Consider the following 17,459-nt stretch of genomic DNA (forward strand, 5'->3'; position numbering starts at 1 on the left):
TGGATCAGGGTAGAGGAGTTCACAAACAGCACCCCAAGAGAAGCACCAGAACTCCGAGGCTACACCTTGATCACGTTAGGAACAGAGTTAGAAAATGAGGTTGCTTGTTCTTATTTATGGGGATCTCAGCTAGCAAAAGGGAGAGAGTCCTAATCTCAAAAACCTGATAAAACCCACTAGATGTTGGCTATTCAGCAGGAAGAGAGTGCTGAAAGAAGGCGCACGGTTCAGCAAACACTTAGATATCTGTGCTGTCTGCTGATAAAGTTGTGGCTCAAACTCCATTGCCCATTTCTTAAATAACGTGAGCAAGCACACATTTCCAAGTAAGAATCAGATTCAAAAGGCACTGTATGTTAAAGAGAATTTTCATACCCCAGAAAGAAACCAGCATTGAGCTAGAACTGCTCCTGAGACCATCAAATACACACATCACCAGGCAAGATTTAAAACAAGGCTCTGACTTGGAAAATCCAGGACACCTTCAGGGTTTCAGGGTAAATCCCACACCATGTGTATTGGCAGATACTGTGTATGCCACGTGCAGTGCATAAGCTGAAGGGGCAGATCCTGAGGACTGTACTTAGTGCTTTATCTGTCTTATATCAATGGTAAAACTGGATTTTGATTAAGTATTATGCTGGGGATCCTTGTTCCACTCCACACACATGCATGCATTCAGGCAGGCAGTCTCATAAACTTTAAGTACATTCAGAAATTCCCATATTACCTCTTGGATTCTGACCAGCGTGTGAAGGGAGCACTGGTAGATGAACAGTACCCACCAGTTCCAAAGCTATCTTTTTGCTTCCTGTGTCATGATCTGACCTATTGTCTTTTCAACAAAACTCCACCAGAATAAATAAAGTAATGAGCTGTAGCCCTTCTACCAACATACATCTGCTGTATAAAGCAGGCCAAGAAAACAACCAACAATGTCAGCTCTTCATTCTGTTCCTCAGATCATCAACTCTGAAAATAACAAAATCTGAAAGGCATATGGACCTTCTCATAAAAACAACAAACACACAAACAAACCCTTAGATGAGTTTCCCGAGTCAGCAGGATTTGTCTGCTAATTATTACTGTGCAGAGGGTCCAACTGTCCCACAGCCAGGGATCACCCTAGAGGAGGGCTGAGTTCTTCACTGCACGCAGGATGGTTTGGGTAGGCTGAACTCCTTCTTTGGGGAACACAAAAGGGGTTGATCTCCCCAAGCTGCCAAGACCTAAAGGACAGCAGGGGACTTGTGGTGTCCCACGTGAGAGCTGCTTGAGCCCTTACCTTCCACTTGCTGCCTCCCAGAGGCGGACAGCATGGGTTCTGCAAAGATGGGGAACGTGACTCTGGTTCAGGTGCCTTCAAGGAGAAGTCTTGACCTGCATAGGGACAAACTCAGATAGGTGAATGACATCAGGTCTGGAATAATGCATGCTGGAAAAAAAAAAAAGGAAAGGAAAATGAGACAAAAAGGGGAGGGAAGTCTGTAGGCAGAGCCTACTTGTCCTTCACCGAGCCCCTCTGCCAACCTAGAGGGATGTCCATGGGGCATGGGAGAAAGGAGAGCAACACAAACCTCCAGTGCCAGACACAGAGGAGTCCATGGGACTTGGTCTCTCCTTTTTGCAAAGGACAGAGGGGAACAACGTGAACCAACACAGCAATTACCTTCAGCCAATGGGCCCCTATGCAGCCTCCACATCCCAGCTCAGCGCTGCTGCCAGCCCTCTCTTCCAGGGAGAGGCTCGAGCTCACCTCCTCATCCAGAAAAAAAAAGTAGCATCTGTGGGAGAAAGACATATGTCTGGCCTCTACCGTGAACCCTGCGCCTGGCAGGAGAAAGCAATGCCGATTCCAGCCCCAGCTTTTCATTCCTGTTGTAACAGTCATAAACGCCTGCTGAAACCTAAGAAGAACAAGACTGTAATCCTAATAAAACAACATTCTGGAACCCTGAAAACTAGATGGAGGTTTCTCAGGCCAACTTTAAAATTATGTTCCCCTCTCCAAAAGCCGTACTTTCTGTGTGCCGATGGGATGGATGCTGTCATGCTGACCCTGGGAAGAGCTGTGATGTGAGATTTCAGCAGGGGAGATGCAGAAGGCAGTCTTTGCAGCACAGAAGCCACCCTGTCCCCAAAATAGAAGAAGCCCCAGGCTCCCAATGTTCCCTCTTAAAAGCAAGGCGGGACCTTTGTCTCTAAAGCCAGCTTTCCTTTCCAGGTGCCCTGAGTGCCTGACTCAGTAGAGCAGACACAAGCTGTGCTGGTTCGGATGCAAAAGCTGGTGGAAAGGCACAAGTTTTCCGTGCTGAAATCTTTCCCTCCTTCCTTGGATAGTTACACTGAACAGAAGCCTTGGGGCTTTTCACTGTGCACCAGCACCCCCAAAGTGATGAAGAGCAGGGAGGAAGGCATTCAGCTTCCCTTCTGCCCATCATACAGAGAGCAGCTCCCAGGGATGCTCACTAGCTGGCACGTATCTCGACTGAGGCACCAAACCAGCTTCGTGCTCCTTGAAACCTGAGGGTGGCAGATCCACAGCAGCTCTCAATTCGCATCCGTCCCCTGGCACTGGTGAAGCTGGAGTTGCACCAGTGAAGGAGCTGCTCTTTGGAACATCTGCACGTTGAGCCGTGCCAGCCCGTTCCGAAGGAAAAGCTCTCTGCTGCCAACTCCTGTGATTTTCCTGTGAATCTTCCCTGGTGTTATGCAAAGCCCAAGCTCCTGATGTGCTGCTCTATCTGGCAATACCACTTTAAGAAAAAAGTCTGCCGTCCTTATGGTCCTAAAGAAAAAAAAAAAGCCTCAGGAGGTGGCCTGAACACATGCTAAGGGCTAAAAGTAGCATTTGCAGAATAAAACCATCCCATGATTTTTAAAAGACTCCTGGCATTCTGGAGGCCTGACTTGTGATCTGGGGACTGGCTGTGGAGAACCCAACAACTAATTGGGAAAGTGCTTCGTCTGGTGTCAAGTCTGTTTTTTTTTTGGTGGTGGAAAGCACTTGACAGCCCTCTAATCAGCTCAGTGACACATAGCAATGACAGGAGTCATTCCCTGCAGGGAATAGTACATTTGAATTGCAAACGACCACGGGGTGCTAGTAGTATTTATCTGGTAAACAGCTCTTTCTATCATCATGTTGACTTAAAAGCATTGATTAATTAACTCTACTGAGTCTCCAGTGAAATAGGAAACTATTTTCAGGTGGTGGCTGGGGAAGCTTTGAAGGTGCAACAGTGCTCCATGCTCCAAGCCCAGGAGAAGCTATTGGGGCCAGGATTGGTTCCTTCAGAGCCCAGCACACAGGTGCTCCATATTCCATGGAGATGCTGCAAGAAGATGTTGTCTGCACCGAGCTCTGACAGCCTCATCACACCTGGCCAGGAGGAAAATGAAGGGCTGAAAACTAGATGGTCTTATGGACCGTAAAAGGCATGGAGTTCTTGAAGCAGGTCCAGAGGAGGGCCACTAAGATGAGCAGAGGGCTGGAGCAGCTCTCCTATGAGGAAAGGTTGAGGGAACTGGGATTGTTTAGCTTGGAAATTAGAAGGCTGTGGGGAGACCTCATTGTGGCCTTCCAGTGCTTGAAGGGAGCGGATAAACAGGAGGGGAATGGATGTTTGTGAGGGTGCACGGTGATGGGACAAGGGGAATGGTTTTAAAGTGAGACAGGGGAGGTTTGGGTTGGATCTGAGGAGGAAGTTTTTGAGCCAGAGGGCGGTGAGGCACTGGCACAGGTTGCCCAAGGAGGCTGTGGATGCCCCATCCCTGCAGGCATTCAAGGCCAGGCTGGATGTGGCTCTGGGCAGCCTGGGCTGCTGGTTGGCGACCTGCACACAGCAGGGGTTGGAGCTGGATGAGCACTGTGCTCCTGTGCAACCCAGGGCATTCTGTGATTCTGTAATTCTATAAAACCTGCTCCCAGGCCACAGTGCCTCCAATCTTGGTGCTGATACCGAGGGCTTCCTTGGCCTCGGCTGAGCCATCAAACATGCCTTGTGAAGACAGACGCGCCGATGCCCCCCTTGCCACATGAAGATCACTCTTGATTTGCTGACTTGGCCCTCATCAGGAGGTGCTGAATTCTTAGAAATCTGGCCCTGAGCTATTTTGGTTCGGCCTCACCTTGCACAGCAGGACAGATGGACTTCAGGACAGACAAACCTCGGCACGGCACTGACTGGGTCTCAAAGAAAGGGGGAAAAAAAAAAGGGAAAAGATGTGCCAGCATTAGCGAGTGCTGTTCCTGGTTTATTTTGAGTCTTTGCTGAGTGGAGCCTTTAATCTCTGACGAGTGGAGCCTTGTGAAGGGGGTCTTATGGATTTGGAAAGAAATCAACAGGCATAGGCAGTGCTGCAGATCAAAATGATAGCATGTATTTTTGCTGGCCATAAAAGAGTGAGCATTTGCGAGTGTGATGCACAAAGGGAGGAGATTCAGCCATCAGCGCCTCGCACACGGTACGTTTTTCCCCCATAGCTAATACAGGCATCTCCCCGTGCTTCTTAGGATCACCTCTGTGTTGGAAAATAAGCTGTGTAAGTCACATTCCACTCATTGATTCAAATCAGCTAAGTAGAATTTTGCCTGATATTCAGTCCGCAGAGAGGGGAGGGAGAGAGAACACTTAGCACTCAAATAACTAAAAGCTTCTACTGTGACACAAAGGCAAGCTTCACCAACCTTTCGTTTCCCCCACTTTGTCGCCGCGCACAGATCCAATGAAATCAAATGAGATAATCCCAGCCTAGAAGCAGAGGTGAAAACCTCCCAGAGCTCACGCAATCAGCGTGCAGCTCGGACACTGCCGACTTCCCCCTCAACTATTTCCAAATAAAACACTTTTGTTGCTCGGCTGCTCCTGCCAAATGAGCTAACAATAAAAGAAGAAACTCGCAAAGCCTCTATCCGCAGGAAAAAAAAATAAGAAGGAGAAAGACGTTAAGGACCTTTAGGAAAAGAATATGAGAAAAAAAGAAACAGGAAACTATAGGGCAGACCCTCTGGATGGAGCAAACCAGCATAAGGCCCAGCTCTGTTGCTCGACCCCAGGCAAATTGTGGGCCTGGTGCTATGCTGCATTTCTCAGGGGTAGGGGGTGGTCTCCACTGGAAGATTGCGACACTGCAGGATACTTTTCCATATTAAAAAGGCGCTTTGGAGCGTTTTGTCTATTGCCAGGTTTTGGGTTTATTGAGGACTCATTTGGCAGAGCCATCCTGGAAGAACAATACAGATGTTTTATGGAGAAATAAACTGGGACTCGGGCTGGATTCTTTCAGTGCTGAATTCCACCTAATTTGGAGGGTGGAATGACTCTTTTAATGAAGGGTGCAATCAAAACCTGTATGAAAAGCCAACATGCCCTGGGCAAAGAGAGCAGTGGATACACTGCCCCTCTCTGTTGCAGCAGCCCTGTAAACCCTGGTCTCTTTAGCACAGGAAAAGCCTCCCTTGTCCCACCCCTCTTAACCTGAGGAAATGGAGGCTCACTGTTCCTCTTGGTGCCCTCTGTTGTGTCTCTTGGAGGGAAGCGGTGGTCTTTCAGGAATGAAGGTGATTTCCAGAACAGATGTGCTACATCTTGCATCTTTGTAAGGAGCTGCTCCAGTGACTCGTGGAGTTAGCTCTTCTTTGTCAACAGTCCCTCATCAGGGACATACAGAATACTTTTAATTAGTGTCTCCTTAACTCTTCCAAGGGAGGCTTCTGGTAGGTCCTTCACTTGGGAGAAACTGTAAGGGAAGGGTTGAAAAACGTTCACTTTCTGCTCACAGAGAGCTTTGGCTGGGCAGATTGGGCTCCCTTACTTGCAAAGAAGGCAATGCCAGATGACTGAACCATCCAGCTTCATTGCTTATTGTCAGATTTTTCATTTCAGAAGCCGTGCCTAATAAAGTCATCCAGCCTGATTCACTACCTAATCCACTTTCTTTAGCCTCTTCTCCAGATACACTGAGAGGAACATAATGTAAGTATCCATTAAATCATTGCAATTGTCATCTATCAAATAAATGTGTTTGCCCACAATGCTAATTGCTCATACTTTAGTGAGTGCAAAACTGCTGACTAAAAACCTTCTCTGGCTTTTCACAGATCCATCGAATCATTCAGGTTGGAAAAGACTTCCAGGATCCCCAGGCCCAACCCCAGCCCACCCCACCATGCCCACATCCCTCAGTGCCACATCTCCACGGTTCTTGAACACCCCCAAGGAAGGTGACTCCATCGCTTCCATGGGCAGATTTTTCTTTGGTTCTTTCCTTCCTTCCCATTATGTGCAATTTGCTCTTTGCATCAACCATCCCTTCAGATCTGTTTGTGGAGCTCAGCACTTTGGCTAGCAAAGCAAAGAAGAGAGACTTGAGTGTTAAACTGACACGCATTCTCTAGGGCTATGAGAAGTGGCCAGATGTGCTGGGCTATGCTACAGAAAGGCTCACCGTGGAGAAGTGAAAGATGGGAACAAAATTCACACAAGCTCCTTTTCACCTTGTTGCAGCAAACTGCAAGGTACCAGAAAACAGCATACATCCTGAACAGCTCTGAGAAGCTGATAGCTCACAAGTGGAAGACAAGGCTTTCAGGAATTGCACTGTGCAAGGTAGAATAGGCTGGCTTTGATCCAGGGAGCCCTTAAGCACACAATTTTAACCCTGAAAGAGCCACTGAAATTGAGGCCCATTTGGCCCTTGTGAGTGGCACAGCAGTGAAACCATCCCACTTTCCAGCTGCAGGGATCTGACCCGGCACCTGCATGGGATGTGTCAGTGGACTGCGCTGCAGGCACAGAGAGAAATCTCCTTTTCTGACACTATTTCTAACTTCTTCTCATTCGTTTCTTTCTCTTTTGAAGTCAAAACTAACTTTTCAATAATACCTGTGAAATCTGCCTTGGTAGGAGCAGCGGGGACATTCCTGCTAGCTTTTCCAGAGCCTGCATTTCTCTGTTTCTCTTTCACTGTTATTTTTTGGACAGTACGTATGTTTTTGACTCATCTTTAGAGGATAGTTATTCAGTTTCTATCAACTGGAGTTGATACATTGCTGGGCTCCCCAGTTCCAGTCAGACAGGGAACTGCTGCAGAGAACACAGAGATGCTGGGGGCCTGGAGCACAGGGGTGGGCCTGGGACAGAGGCGATGCATCTCCTTCTCTGGAGATACACAAACTCACCTGGATGCTTTCTGTCAGCCCCCTGCAGGGAGCCTGCTTTAGCAGGAGGTTGGCCTGGGCATTTCCAGTTGTCCCTTCCAACGCCTACTATTCTGTGATACACGGGATACAGAAAAGACAAGGAGTTGTTTTTGCCTAGCAGCTGAAAATAACAATACTGATGTTTATCTGTTACTGCTACTCCAGTTTTTAGCCACCAGAGACCAGTGGTCTCTGTTTGCATTTGCATTAACCTAGGAGTATTAATCAGGTCATGTAGACAACCAGGAACATAAACCGATGCAGGCAGCCAGCAGATACACACTACACTCAGAATCAACACACAGAAACCACAGGGCAGAGTGCAGCCCTCATTAACAGAACCAATTAATCGCAGACACACTAAGTGTGTCCAAACGTAAAAAATCTAATTCCCACCAACCTGTAACTATACAAACCTGAATAAATACTAAAGCACCCTGAGACCTGACCAGCTTACTGCCCCTATCAGATATCATGAGCTTTAGCCCCCTGAAAACAAGGTCCTCTCCAGATGGAGTAATTTCTATCCCTAAAAAAAGCTTCTGATACAACTCCTGGACTAAATCCCGCTGAAAGCCAAGATATTCAAGGCTCAGCACTTCCCAGGACACAACCTCCAAAGCCCTGGTGTTACAGTCCTTTCCCACAAACACGCCAAGTTTGTCCTTATAACAAGGAGTTATTTGTCCCCAGCTCCTACTAGGAGGCTGTTTTAGAGCCTCGTTGCTCTGCGCAGTCACAAACCACCTTCTGATTTCAGCAAAGTGTATTTATAGCCGATTTGTACCCAGTTAGCCTCGTGTCCTTTAACTTAAATAGCTTGTTTGGGTGTTGTTTTTATTCTCTGATGTGTAGATGTACAGCCATCAACCTTCTCCTCAGCTTCCATTTCTTTAAGAAGTTAGCTCTTCCATTCTTCTCTCCAAGGACAAGCTCTCCATTCTTCCAGCATCTTCACTGTCCTTTTCCACATGAGCCAGACTCACGCTTCAGGAACAAAAGGAATTGAACTGTCCACAGGCTGCCAAATGAGGTTTTACCTATTTCTGGGAAACAGCACACCTACCTTCTAGAGGAAGAAACACCTCCCAGAAATACCTATATTTGAAGTTGTGCATACCTTTACCAGAGCCTCATCCTGTGACTGAGCCATCCACACATGTGTTTCTTCTCCTTTGTCATTTACAGCTGATGAGCCTCCAGTTTATAGTGGAAATTCGGATTACTCCCTAAACTCATGACTTTGCATTTTGCACTACTGGATTTCATCTCGTTTCTATTACTTCGGTCTTCAAGGTCATCCAGTTCTTTCCGTATGGCACGCCTCCCAACTTTGTGTCATCAGCAGGCTTCAGCAACATGCTGTGTTTTGTGCCAAGGTCATTCATGAAGATATTAAATAAGACCCGTCGCCAAGATGAATCCTTCAAGAGCTGCGCTCTTATACCCAGCCAGATACTTTTCCTTTCTATGCTACTCCTTGTCGCTCAGACGGTTCTTCAAAGTGTCCTGCAGTACTTCTTCAACTCTTTAATTTATGTGATAAGTGAGCAACAAACACAACATCAAATGATTTACTGGTGCCCAGATAGGCAAATCCCATTGCCTCTTGCTTTGAAAGCACACTATCTAATCCTGGTTTGGCGTAGCTTCTCCCTGGGCTCACACAGCTTATTCAGGTTGCCACCTTGTTCCTTTTGACTGTGACTTCTCCTGATGTCTGCCTTCCTCAGGAATGGTAGATCCACTGGCCTCAATGGAAACTCCCCCATATAGGCAACATCCTGCAGGCTGGCCAGGGCTGGAGAGCTCATTTCCAGAATGACCACTAAGCTTGGTGCTGCTGCATGCAAGGAAAATAAGACCCAAACCAAGCTGGGCCCTTACAGACAACGACCATTTGCACTATCGCAGGCCAACACTCCCAAGTAAACCAGCTCCTAGTGAGCCAGACTTCATATCACACTGAGACAGAGATGGCGACTGGTAAGGTCTGCTAGGCAAGAACCTATACCTGCCCAACCTGCTGTGTAACGCCAGGTTTCTAGGAACCAGTACTGTGTATTAAAATTAACACTGCTAAATTAATGCTGTTAAAGCATGAAGCAAGTACCACTCATGAAAGGCGCTAGCTGAGTTTCTTTAATTTCACCTAATGTAATAACACTGTTACAAAGGAGATAAACAGCTTGATTGCTGACTTTACGTACTAGAATTTTGTTCCTGATAAAATCCACTGGCTGAAGTACAAAGTTGCACGTATTTTTGTCCTAAGCAGGGAGAAAAAGAAAACGATGTATCGATCCAAAGGGAAGGAAGGTTATGTTATTTCCCTGGGAAATAAGCAGCTTGCCAGTTGGGATTCATTGGTATCGCTGTAATAAACACACTTCCTGATGTACACATGTGATTATAACGAGCACTGTACTAAAATGACACTGCAATTTAGGAATAAGACAAACACAAGTGATGCAGTTCAAAGCTCCGCTGCTCTCGCTGGATTTCTGTTTGGTTTTCTGTTTTGTTTTTAGCCGACTCTCCGTGCCCACAAAAGCAAGGATAGCCTCCAGGGTTACCCCAGCTGAAAAGCATCTGAAGTGATCCCCGCTGACCTTTCTTTCTGATAGCACCCCGCCTGCCTTTTAATGGAGGCCTGAACCGAGTCAGAGGTGAAACAGATAAATGACTGAAGATCCAACTGTTTTCTCAACGGGCGAGTTCCCACATGCTCGATTTTCTTTTCCTCCATGAAGAACAAGAGGGGAAAAAAATTGCAAGTGATTAGCTAATGAACATCTGTTTTGCTTTATTTGTGCTTCCTTGCAGCCAGGAGTTGCACTTACTAATTTTTATTTCCTATTAAACACAAAAAAAAGGAGCGTTTTTTTTTCCAAAGCCTGCAGAGGAGGAGGGCTCACTGGTGTGGCCGTTCCTTCCAGTGCTGTGATTACCTGGCTCACATGCCACGTCCTGTGTGGTTACCTTCTGTCCTGAACTTTTCATGTGGTTTGACGTGTCTTTAATTTAGACGATCGGATCACGTCTGACCTGAAACAAAACTGCTCTTTGGAGATCCTGAGCCCTTTCTGAATTCTACAGATGTCAATCCAGCAGGATGTAATGTCAAACTGTTAATTACATGCATGCAGGGCCAATGGTAATTACATACTAAACACAAATATAGACTGATTGTGCTCTTGCACTACCTACTATTGAAAATAGCTGATCTAAGGCCAAGCTCTCCGTTGGCCTCAGATTTGGCAACACCAGTGATTCACAATGACCAGTGTGTGCTCACCTCAGCTGCTACATTTCTCTCTTCTTTATTTTGAAGTGTTTTCACAGAACTGAACGTGAGACCTTGCACAGGAATAATCGGAGATGGTGCTTATGAACAAGCATCTTACGTGAAAATGACGACGCGGAGATTTCTTTGCTTCCATCTTACAGAAATCAGGTTTTCCAATAGCTCATGACCACTCACCTGAACTTCCCAGTCCTTCCTGAGTGTTGCAAGCAGGTTCCCAAAATCTTCCACTGCTTTGGAGAATTGAAACCTTTCTTTACACGGTCACTTCAATTTCAGGGGCAACTATGGCTCCTTCCTTGTTTACTGCTGCCCAGCACTGAACCAGGAGTTAAGGAGATAGACTGCTAGCCATAAACCCTTTCAAAACACGTTTTAGTTTCTCCCTCACACTCTCACAGATTTACCTTCCGTTTACTTTGCCATTGAGATGCACATGGCAGTCTCCCTTCACTGCAGTTATGAAGGCACTCTGTCCTTGAAAGTACAATTTTATCCAGCAGACTAAACTCCAAAAATACTGAAACAGTCGCTTACGGCAAATCATGGAGCAGGATCCATAGCAAAGCTACAGCAGTGTAAATCTGGAGTGATTCTCCTTTAACACTTGTAACTGATATCATACTCTGCCACATTTTATCACCCCCATCTTTCTTTCTCGTCAAACTATCCAGCCAACTTGTTCTCTTGAGAAGGATCATAAACCCACAGGTAATTGCAGGATGGCCACACAGACAGTAAAAAGCCTGCAGATGGGTAGTTCAAAGAGAAATTTCTCAAAAAAAAACACTAAACCACTGAAAGGAGCCAAGCTATGTCTCGTTTGCAGATGTACTGAGAATCTATAAGTTTATTTAAAATCAGCAATAGCTGCAATACGCAACGCCTATCAAAATCAGACAGTTATCACAACTGTGGCTTTTGAGAGAAGTGATTTACATCAGAACTGAAGAAGAAATAACAGGGCTTTTAGGCAGACAAATGTATGGTCCAGATACTTTTCCAGTAGCACATTCAATGACCAAGGCCTCCAGTCAGCAGCATACTTAATTTTAAGCACATGCTTAAGTGCTTTCCTGAACAAAGATGAAATGTGGGCCTACCAGGCAGCTCAAGAAAAGGAGTTTCACATTAATTACCCTTCTTGAGCAGTGATACAACTGAACTTCCTGATAGCGACAGGGCTTTCTACCTTCCTATGCACAATCCAAGCTTAGACAAAGCTTTGTCCTTTGGAGCTGTCATCTAGCAGAGAAGGCAGCACACCAGGAGAATGAGAAGAGTTAGAGGCTCACCAAAGTCTGAATGCTGCTCAGCATCCAGCCCACCCCAGCTACTTGGGTTGGGAGTTGAGGAAAAGATCCAGGGCAGCCACATGCATTACAGATGTGTAAAATCCTCCCTGCTGTCCGTAGGCTAGTGGAAATGCAAACATCTTCCTGAGTACATGAACTGGGCTAATAGTGTGCTCCAAGGGCTTTGTTCTGAACACGCACTGTTGGTAACTCTGCAATCTTTGAAAGAAAAGGGAAAGGTAATGACATCAACCGAAACCCGTGTAAGCGAGAGGGCTGCAGAGCTCATTTTGTTACAAGAGACAATTTCAGAGAAGTAAAATGTTGCCAGCAGATAATGATTTCCTGCAAGATTGAGCAATAGTGAGTAGTCACAGCTCTGCAAATAGGACTTAAGGCAGGTAGGAGTATTCATTTCCTGAGGACAAGAGATTGCACAGTGGTGGGTGCCTACTGGCACGAGCAGTCCCACAGACTTGTCAGTAGTCTGAACTTTCTGGGGACACTTATGCAAGAGGTCTGCCTGCCTTGCAGTGTCTGGAGATCTCCAGGCTGACCCTCAGTCTGCAGATTGCCTCTCTTCAGTACACAGCATGCATAAGAGAAGGAGCAGCTGTTTTGAGCTCTGGTCCTCAGGAAGCCTGGGACCCTTTACGCTGATGCTTTGTGGATGGCAGGCTGCTCACTGTATCCTGCCTGCAATGTGAACTTCCCCTGTACAAAACAACAGAGAATCAGCATGGGAGAGAGGGCTCCCACTGAAAGAAAGCCATCTTCCATTGTGCGCTGCATTAAAGAGTAGAGAACCCACACAAAGCTACCTCCTTAATTGAAGGGAGGTAATCTCACCTTCTCAGCCTCTCTTTCTCTTTTCCATCTCCTGATGTCTAGTAAGGGCTGAGTCTAGATTTCCCTGTGCTGGGAGGAGTAATTAGATCTCTTTCCAATGCTTGACTGCATATTTGCATCAATCCTGTTAAAGCTGATTACTTTTGAGATTATCATAGAATCGTTCACGTTGGAAAAGCCCTCTGAGATCACCATGCCCAACCCCAGCTCATTCCCACCATGCCCACTATGTTCCCCAGTGCCTCATCTCCACGGTTCTCAGACACCTCCAGAGACAGTGATTCCATAACCTCCCTGGGCAGCCTGTCTCAGTACCTGTCCACTCTTTCTGAGAAGAAATTTTTCCTAATATCCAACGGGATTCTCTCAGATTAGAGTGAAACTGGCTTATAGGTAGAGAGCGATGGGTCAGAAAGCAGGGATGCACACAGCAGAACAGTCTGAGCATGACCGCATAAATCCTTCTTTTTTCCTAGGAGATCAGGCTAAAAACAATGATGAAAAAAAATGCAGATGGATCTGTTGTTATACTGCAGACTCTCATTAAGCACAAAACTCTGTGACAAATCGGGCATGTGGTAGCGCCTGAAGGACTCGGCCGAGGCAAATTTCATGCCAGTCTCCATGCACACACACTGAGAAAACTGCTCTGATTCTCACACATTTTTTGCCTAAATAAACTAGGCTGGCAGAAGGCACATGATTACTGCCCCTATTTTCAGAATAGGCAAGGTCCACATACGTCCGCTTTATTCTTATTTATTTAAATAGAAGTCCAGCTGCCTGGTATTTTTTTGCCAACGTGGGCTTAATTAATTTGTCCATCACGTTTTGGAAAACCAAGAAAATCTGGCATTTGTGCATGCTCGTGCAGAGCCTTAGCTGCAATGTCAGGTCTATTTCCTCGAGCAAGTCGTGTTCAGCACACCAGAACTGCACAACCCCTGCAAACACTCACGTGCAGGCCTGGACTCCCGCAGAGCGAATCTGAGCCTTCTGACAATTTTCTTCATTGACTTTTAGAGACCCCACAGGGGCTGTCTGCAAGTCCTGGAAGAGCCACCAGTTATAAAACACTGTTCTTTATGCTCCAGAGCACAACTACAGCTGCTTCTCCTCTGCCCCGGTTTTAAAAGCCACGCAGGACACGCACGGGGCCCTAACACTTCTGTCTAAACCAGCTTTCAAGCTTTCCTCCCACAGGTGAGTGGCAGTCGCAGGAAATACGTGCACAGAATCACTGAGGTTGGAAAAAACCTCTAAGATCATCAAGTCCAACCATCACCCATCCCCACCGTGCCCACTATGCCGCGTCCCTAAGTGCCAGGCCCGGCCGTGTGTGCAGCCATGCGATGGTGAAGCCGGGCCCTTCCCCATTTCACTGGCAGCCCCAAAGCCAGAGCCTTGCCTGCTGTTTGCTTCTCTCCTTCCCTGCAGTGCTACCCCCGGGTTTTGGAGCTGCAGCCCCACATCCCATGGAGGTGCCAGAGGAGGCGAGGAGAAAGCTGGGAGTTTTAGCAGCCTTTTAAATGTCATCCACCAGTACCAGCACCCAAAATTTACATGCCTTCAGAAAGAACACGTATAGGTTTAACAAGGTGACAGACGAGATAAAAGTGGGAAGAACTGTCACAGAACACAGCAGGAGCCCTGGATTTTCATCTGTTGCACAGTTGAAGGTTTTTCTTCCCCCCTCAACATGCACAGACCAGGCCTTCATCTACACTTCATTGGTGGACTAAAAAAGAGCTATTTCCTTCCAAACCTTGCGGTACAAGCGGCTTTTCCTTCGCAAAGAAAACTAGAAGCCATAGAAGCTTCTGTTTACCATGGTTAGAAGGGGCTGAGGCTCGCTGCGTCCTACCAGCACCAAAGGGACGGATGCTGGCTTTGGGGTGTCAACAAAACCCCAAGGGCTGCAGATGAGGTTTTGAGACTGGTCCAAGGTGAAATCCTCTGCCTGGTTTGGATGGTTGGTGGATCCCAGCCTCACAGCCCTGCCCGGTGCCTTGGCTCACAGCAGGCCCAAGGAGTGATCCCACAACGCCCAGCCCCCAGTGATGGCTGCAGAACTTAAAGATTTGCAGAGTTTACTTGCAAAGCCTTTTAGAAGCAGGGACGAGTAAACAAGAGTGAAAAGTTAAACAAAGGAAATACATTTATGCTTGTACTGTTTTCAAGTTTATGCAAACAATCCATTTCTAAAGCTGTCACTGACACTCCTGGCACGTTCTCGTTCCCCAGCTCAGAGTCATGTTGGAAACTGAAATCACAAGCATTTCTGAGATGCTTTGAGCAAAATACCTCCCTCTGCTCCACCAGCTGAAAATCAGTAAGCCCACGATAGTCATGGAGCCATGGCAACACACTTGTGCACCAGTGGATTCTGGAGGAAGAGGGAGAAAAGTCTGAACGTCTCTATCCACAGTGGCCATGTAAGAAATGAATTTAGAGCTAGTCAAATGAATTACAAAGACCAGTTGAACAGCAGGAATTCATCAGGCAGAGCAGGAATTAGAAAATCCTACTTTCTAGCTGCTCAGGCAGTAAGTAGATGTGCCATAAGCATAACCTTCTGCTTAGGACTTGACATGGGGAAGGAGACAAGGACAGCCTGCTTTCCAGCAGCAGAGCTCGCTGAGCTGCACACGAAAAGGGAACTCACTGTGGACCCATGTGAGAGCCAGGGAAGGGCATTCGGAGACATTTTCCTGCTTGCATTAATTCACTTCTGCATTTGAGATTGCACGGCAGCCATACAGGGGATATGGAGGATTGTCTGTTTGGAAAGGTAGGGTCTCTACGGCAGCTGTCAGCTTGCACAGTTTCTGCGCTGGCTTCCAAGGTTAGAGCCCACAAATGTCAGCGAAGCCACAATTTCCCAAACTACATCTCAAAAAGTGGTATGGGTTTAATTGAAAGGGAAAGCATGCACTTCCATGACAGGCAAACGGCACAAGTTTCAGCTACAAGTGAGCATGGCTGCCATTCTGGCAGCTCTTCCCTCTTTTTCCTCCCCTCCATTCAGCTGCACAAGACGGCACGTTTAACAGCTGATCCATCTGGAGGAGAGCCTACAAAGTTAATTTCTAGCTTTGAGATGGTCACTGGTAATTGTAGGTAATTTCAAATATAATTGCAATTGAGTTGAAAAAGCTCTGTTTGCAGCGTTTATGCTCATCACTCTAATTTAAGACCTAGAATGCTGGATACACTGCTTTTCAATACACACCCATTTTTCATCTTCCTGATTTTACCACCAGTGATTATAAAAACAGCCCCAGCAAACCACAGTCTGCAATGCAAGACAAATGTTTGAAAAGCTGCATATAAAGTTTCAAGCAGAGCTTCTTGAAGGTTAACGACGGAACATGTTAATGATTATCAAATAGACAAGGAAAGCCGCAAAGGGTTTCGAACACAGAAACACAAGAGCCCCTCGAAATAAATGGTGGCTAACTTTGTTTAGAATAATGCTTCTCTTCAAAGAAATGGAACTGTTGCATGTCGCAAATATGTCCACATGTCGTTTTAATACAGGAATAATTACCCATGGCATGTTTGTTAGTGGAAAAAAAGCAAAGGTCTCCTATTACTTACACATAATAAAACCTGCATTGTTTACCAGGAATGAGTTATATGAGACTGGTAATAAATAAGTGTTGTAACAAACCTTGGTGCCCAGGCCCAGAAACTGATCTTAATATCTACATTTTGGTAGCACCCAAAGGCCCCCGGCTTGGGGCTCTAACCTGACCATTGTAAAAGCTAAACTGCACCTCTGAAGGTTTGGCCAGCTGTGTGCTGGCTTTTGTACACTTAAAATATCAGATTTTTTTAAAAATACATTTGGCTTTCTATAGCTGACAGAACTGCTTTGTAGTTTTAAGCTCTTTCGTGGCTAAAATTGTATCTGCCAAATCTATGCATGCATCAGAGTTTCTCCATCCGTACCTCTGTCCGCCGCTAATCTCTGCGAGCGTGCATCTGCTTAAAAACCAACAATAAAAGAACCCAAGAAGCCTCGCTGGCTATATTCTTGACTCGACAAACCAAGACAGTTAAAGGAACTGGTTAAAGCTGGAGCTACTCAGGAAACTATTCATTTTTCCCTGAAAAATGTAGAGGAAAGTGAAAATCCTTTTCCTCGACGTTTTCTTACTTTTTGTTTTAAAATGAGGAAGTATCTTTTCTTATACCGTTTTTGTTGGGTATCAGCAGCCACTGAGCCATCTGAGAACTGATGCAAAAGGAAATTATCCCACCAGCTCTACTGAGAGCATCAGCTCTGTAAGGTCCGAGTGCTCATTTATTTCAATGCAACCTGCAAAGCTAAGCCCTTTGGAGATTCAGGATTGAAAAGCCGTCCTTAAAATAAATGCTACGTAATGCATCTAAAGCAAAGTTTAAAAACCTGCTCTAGCAATGAAATGGAATTACTTTAACTTCTCAGCAAGTTGCTTTAAATAGAGAAGGATGCAGCTGTGGAATAACTGGTGATGGTTACACGTCACTTGTCGCTCTGCACCGCTCTGCACGCTGCACCAGGCCGTGTTGATTCTCCTTCATTCATCCCCAAAAGTGCAGGCCCACTTCCCTAGTTTTTTCTGCCTCTTCACTTGAAGAATAAGGAGTTCACTTGACGAATACAGAAGGCAATCTCAGACTTTCACCTTTGTCTCTATGGAAGCCTCAGTATGATTGGCAAAGCTTACTAAAACTCAGGGGCTTTAGGGAAAAGCAAATGAACAAGTGAAAACATTCAAGCAGATGATTTTCATGGCAGCCTTGCAAGTCAACAAGG

General features: G+C 46.1%; 1 long non-coding RNA gene across 3 annotated transcripts in view; it reads right to left on the bottom strand.

Moving 5' to 3' along the window:
• The window catches only part of LOC125695123 (uncharacterized), a 145,812-nt gene that overhangs the window by 17,965 nt on the left and 110,388 nt on the right, over positions 1–17,459 (bottom strand). For all 3 annotated transcript variants that reach the window (XR_007377809.1, XR_007377808.1, XR_007377807.1), the window contains exons 8-10: positions 5,481–5,742; positions 1,670–1,784; positions 1,286–1,380 (exon numbers count right to left, since the gene is read on the bottom strand). This is a non-coding gene — a long non-coding RNA (uncharacterized LOC125695123). The remainder of the gene's footprint in view (positions 1–1,285; positions 1,381–1,669; positions 1,785–5,480; positions 5,743–17,459) is intronic.

Source organism: Lagopus muta, chromosome 6 (genome assembly GCF_023343835.1).
Source record: "Lagopus muta isolate bLagMut1 chromosome 6, bLagMut1 primary, whole genome shotgun sequence".
Lineage (NCBI taxonomy): Eukaryota > Metazoa > Chordata > Aves > Galliformes > Phasianidae > Lagopus > Lagopus muta.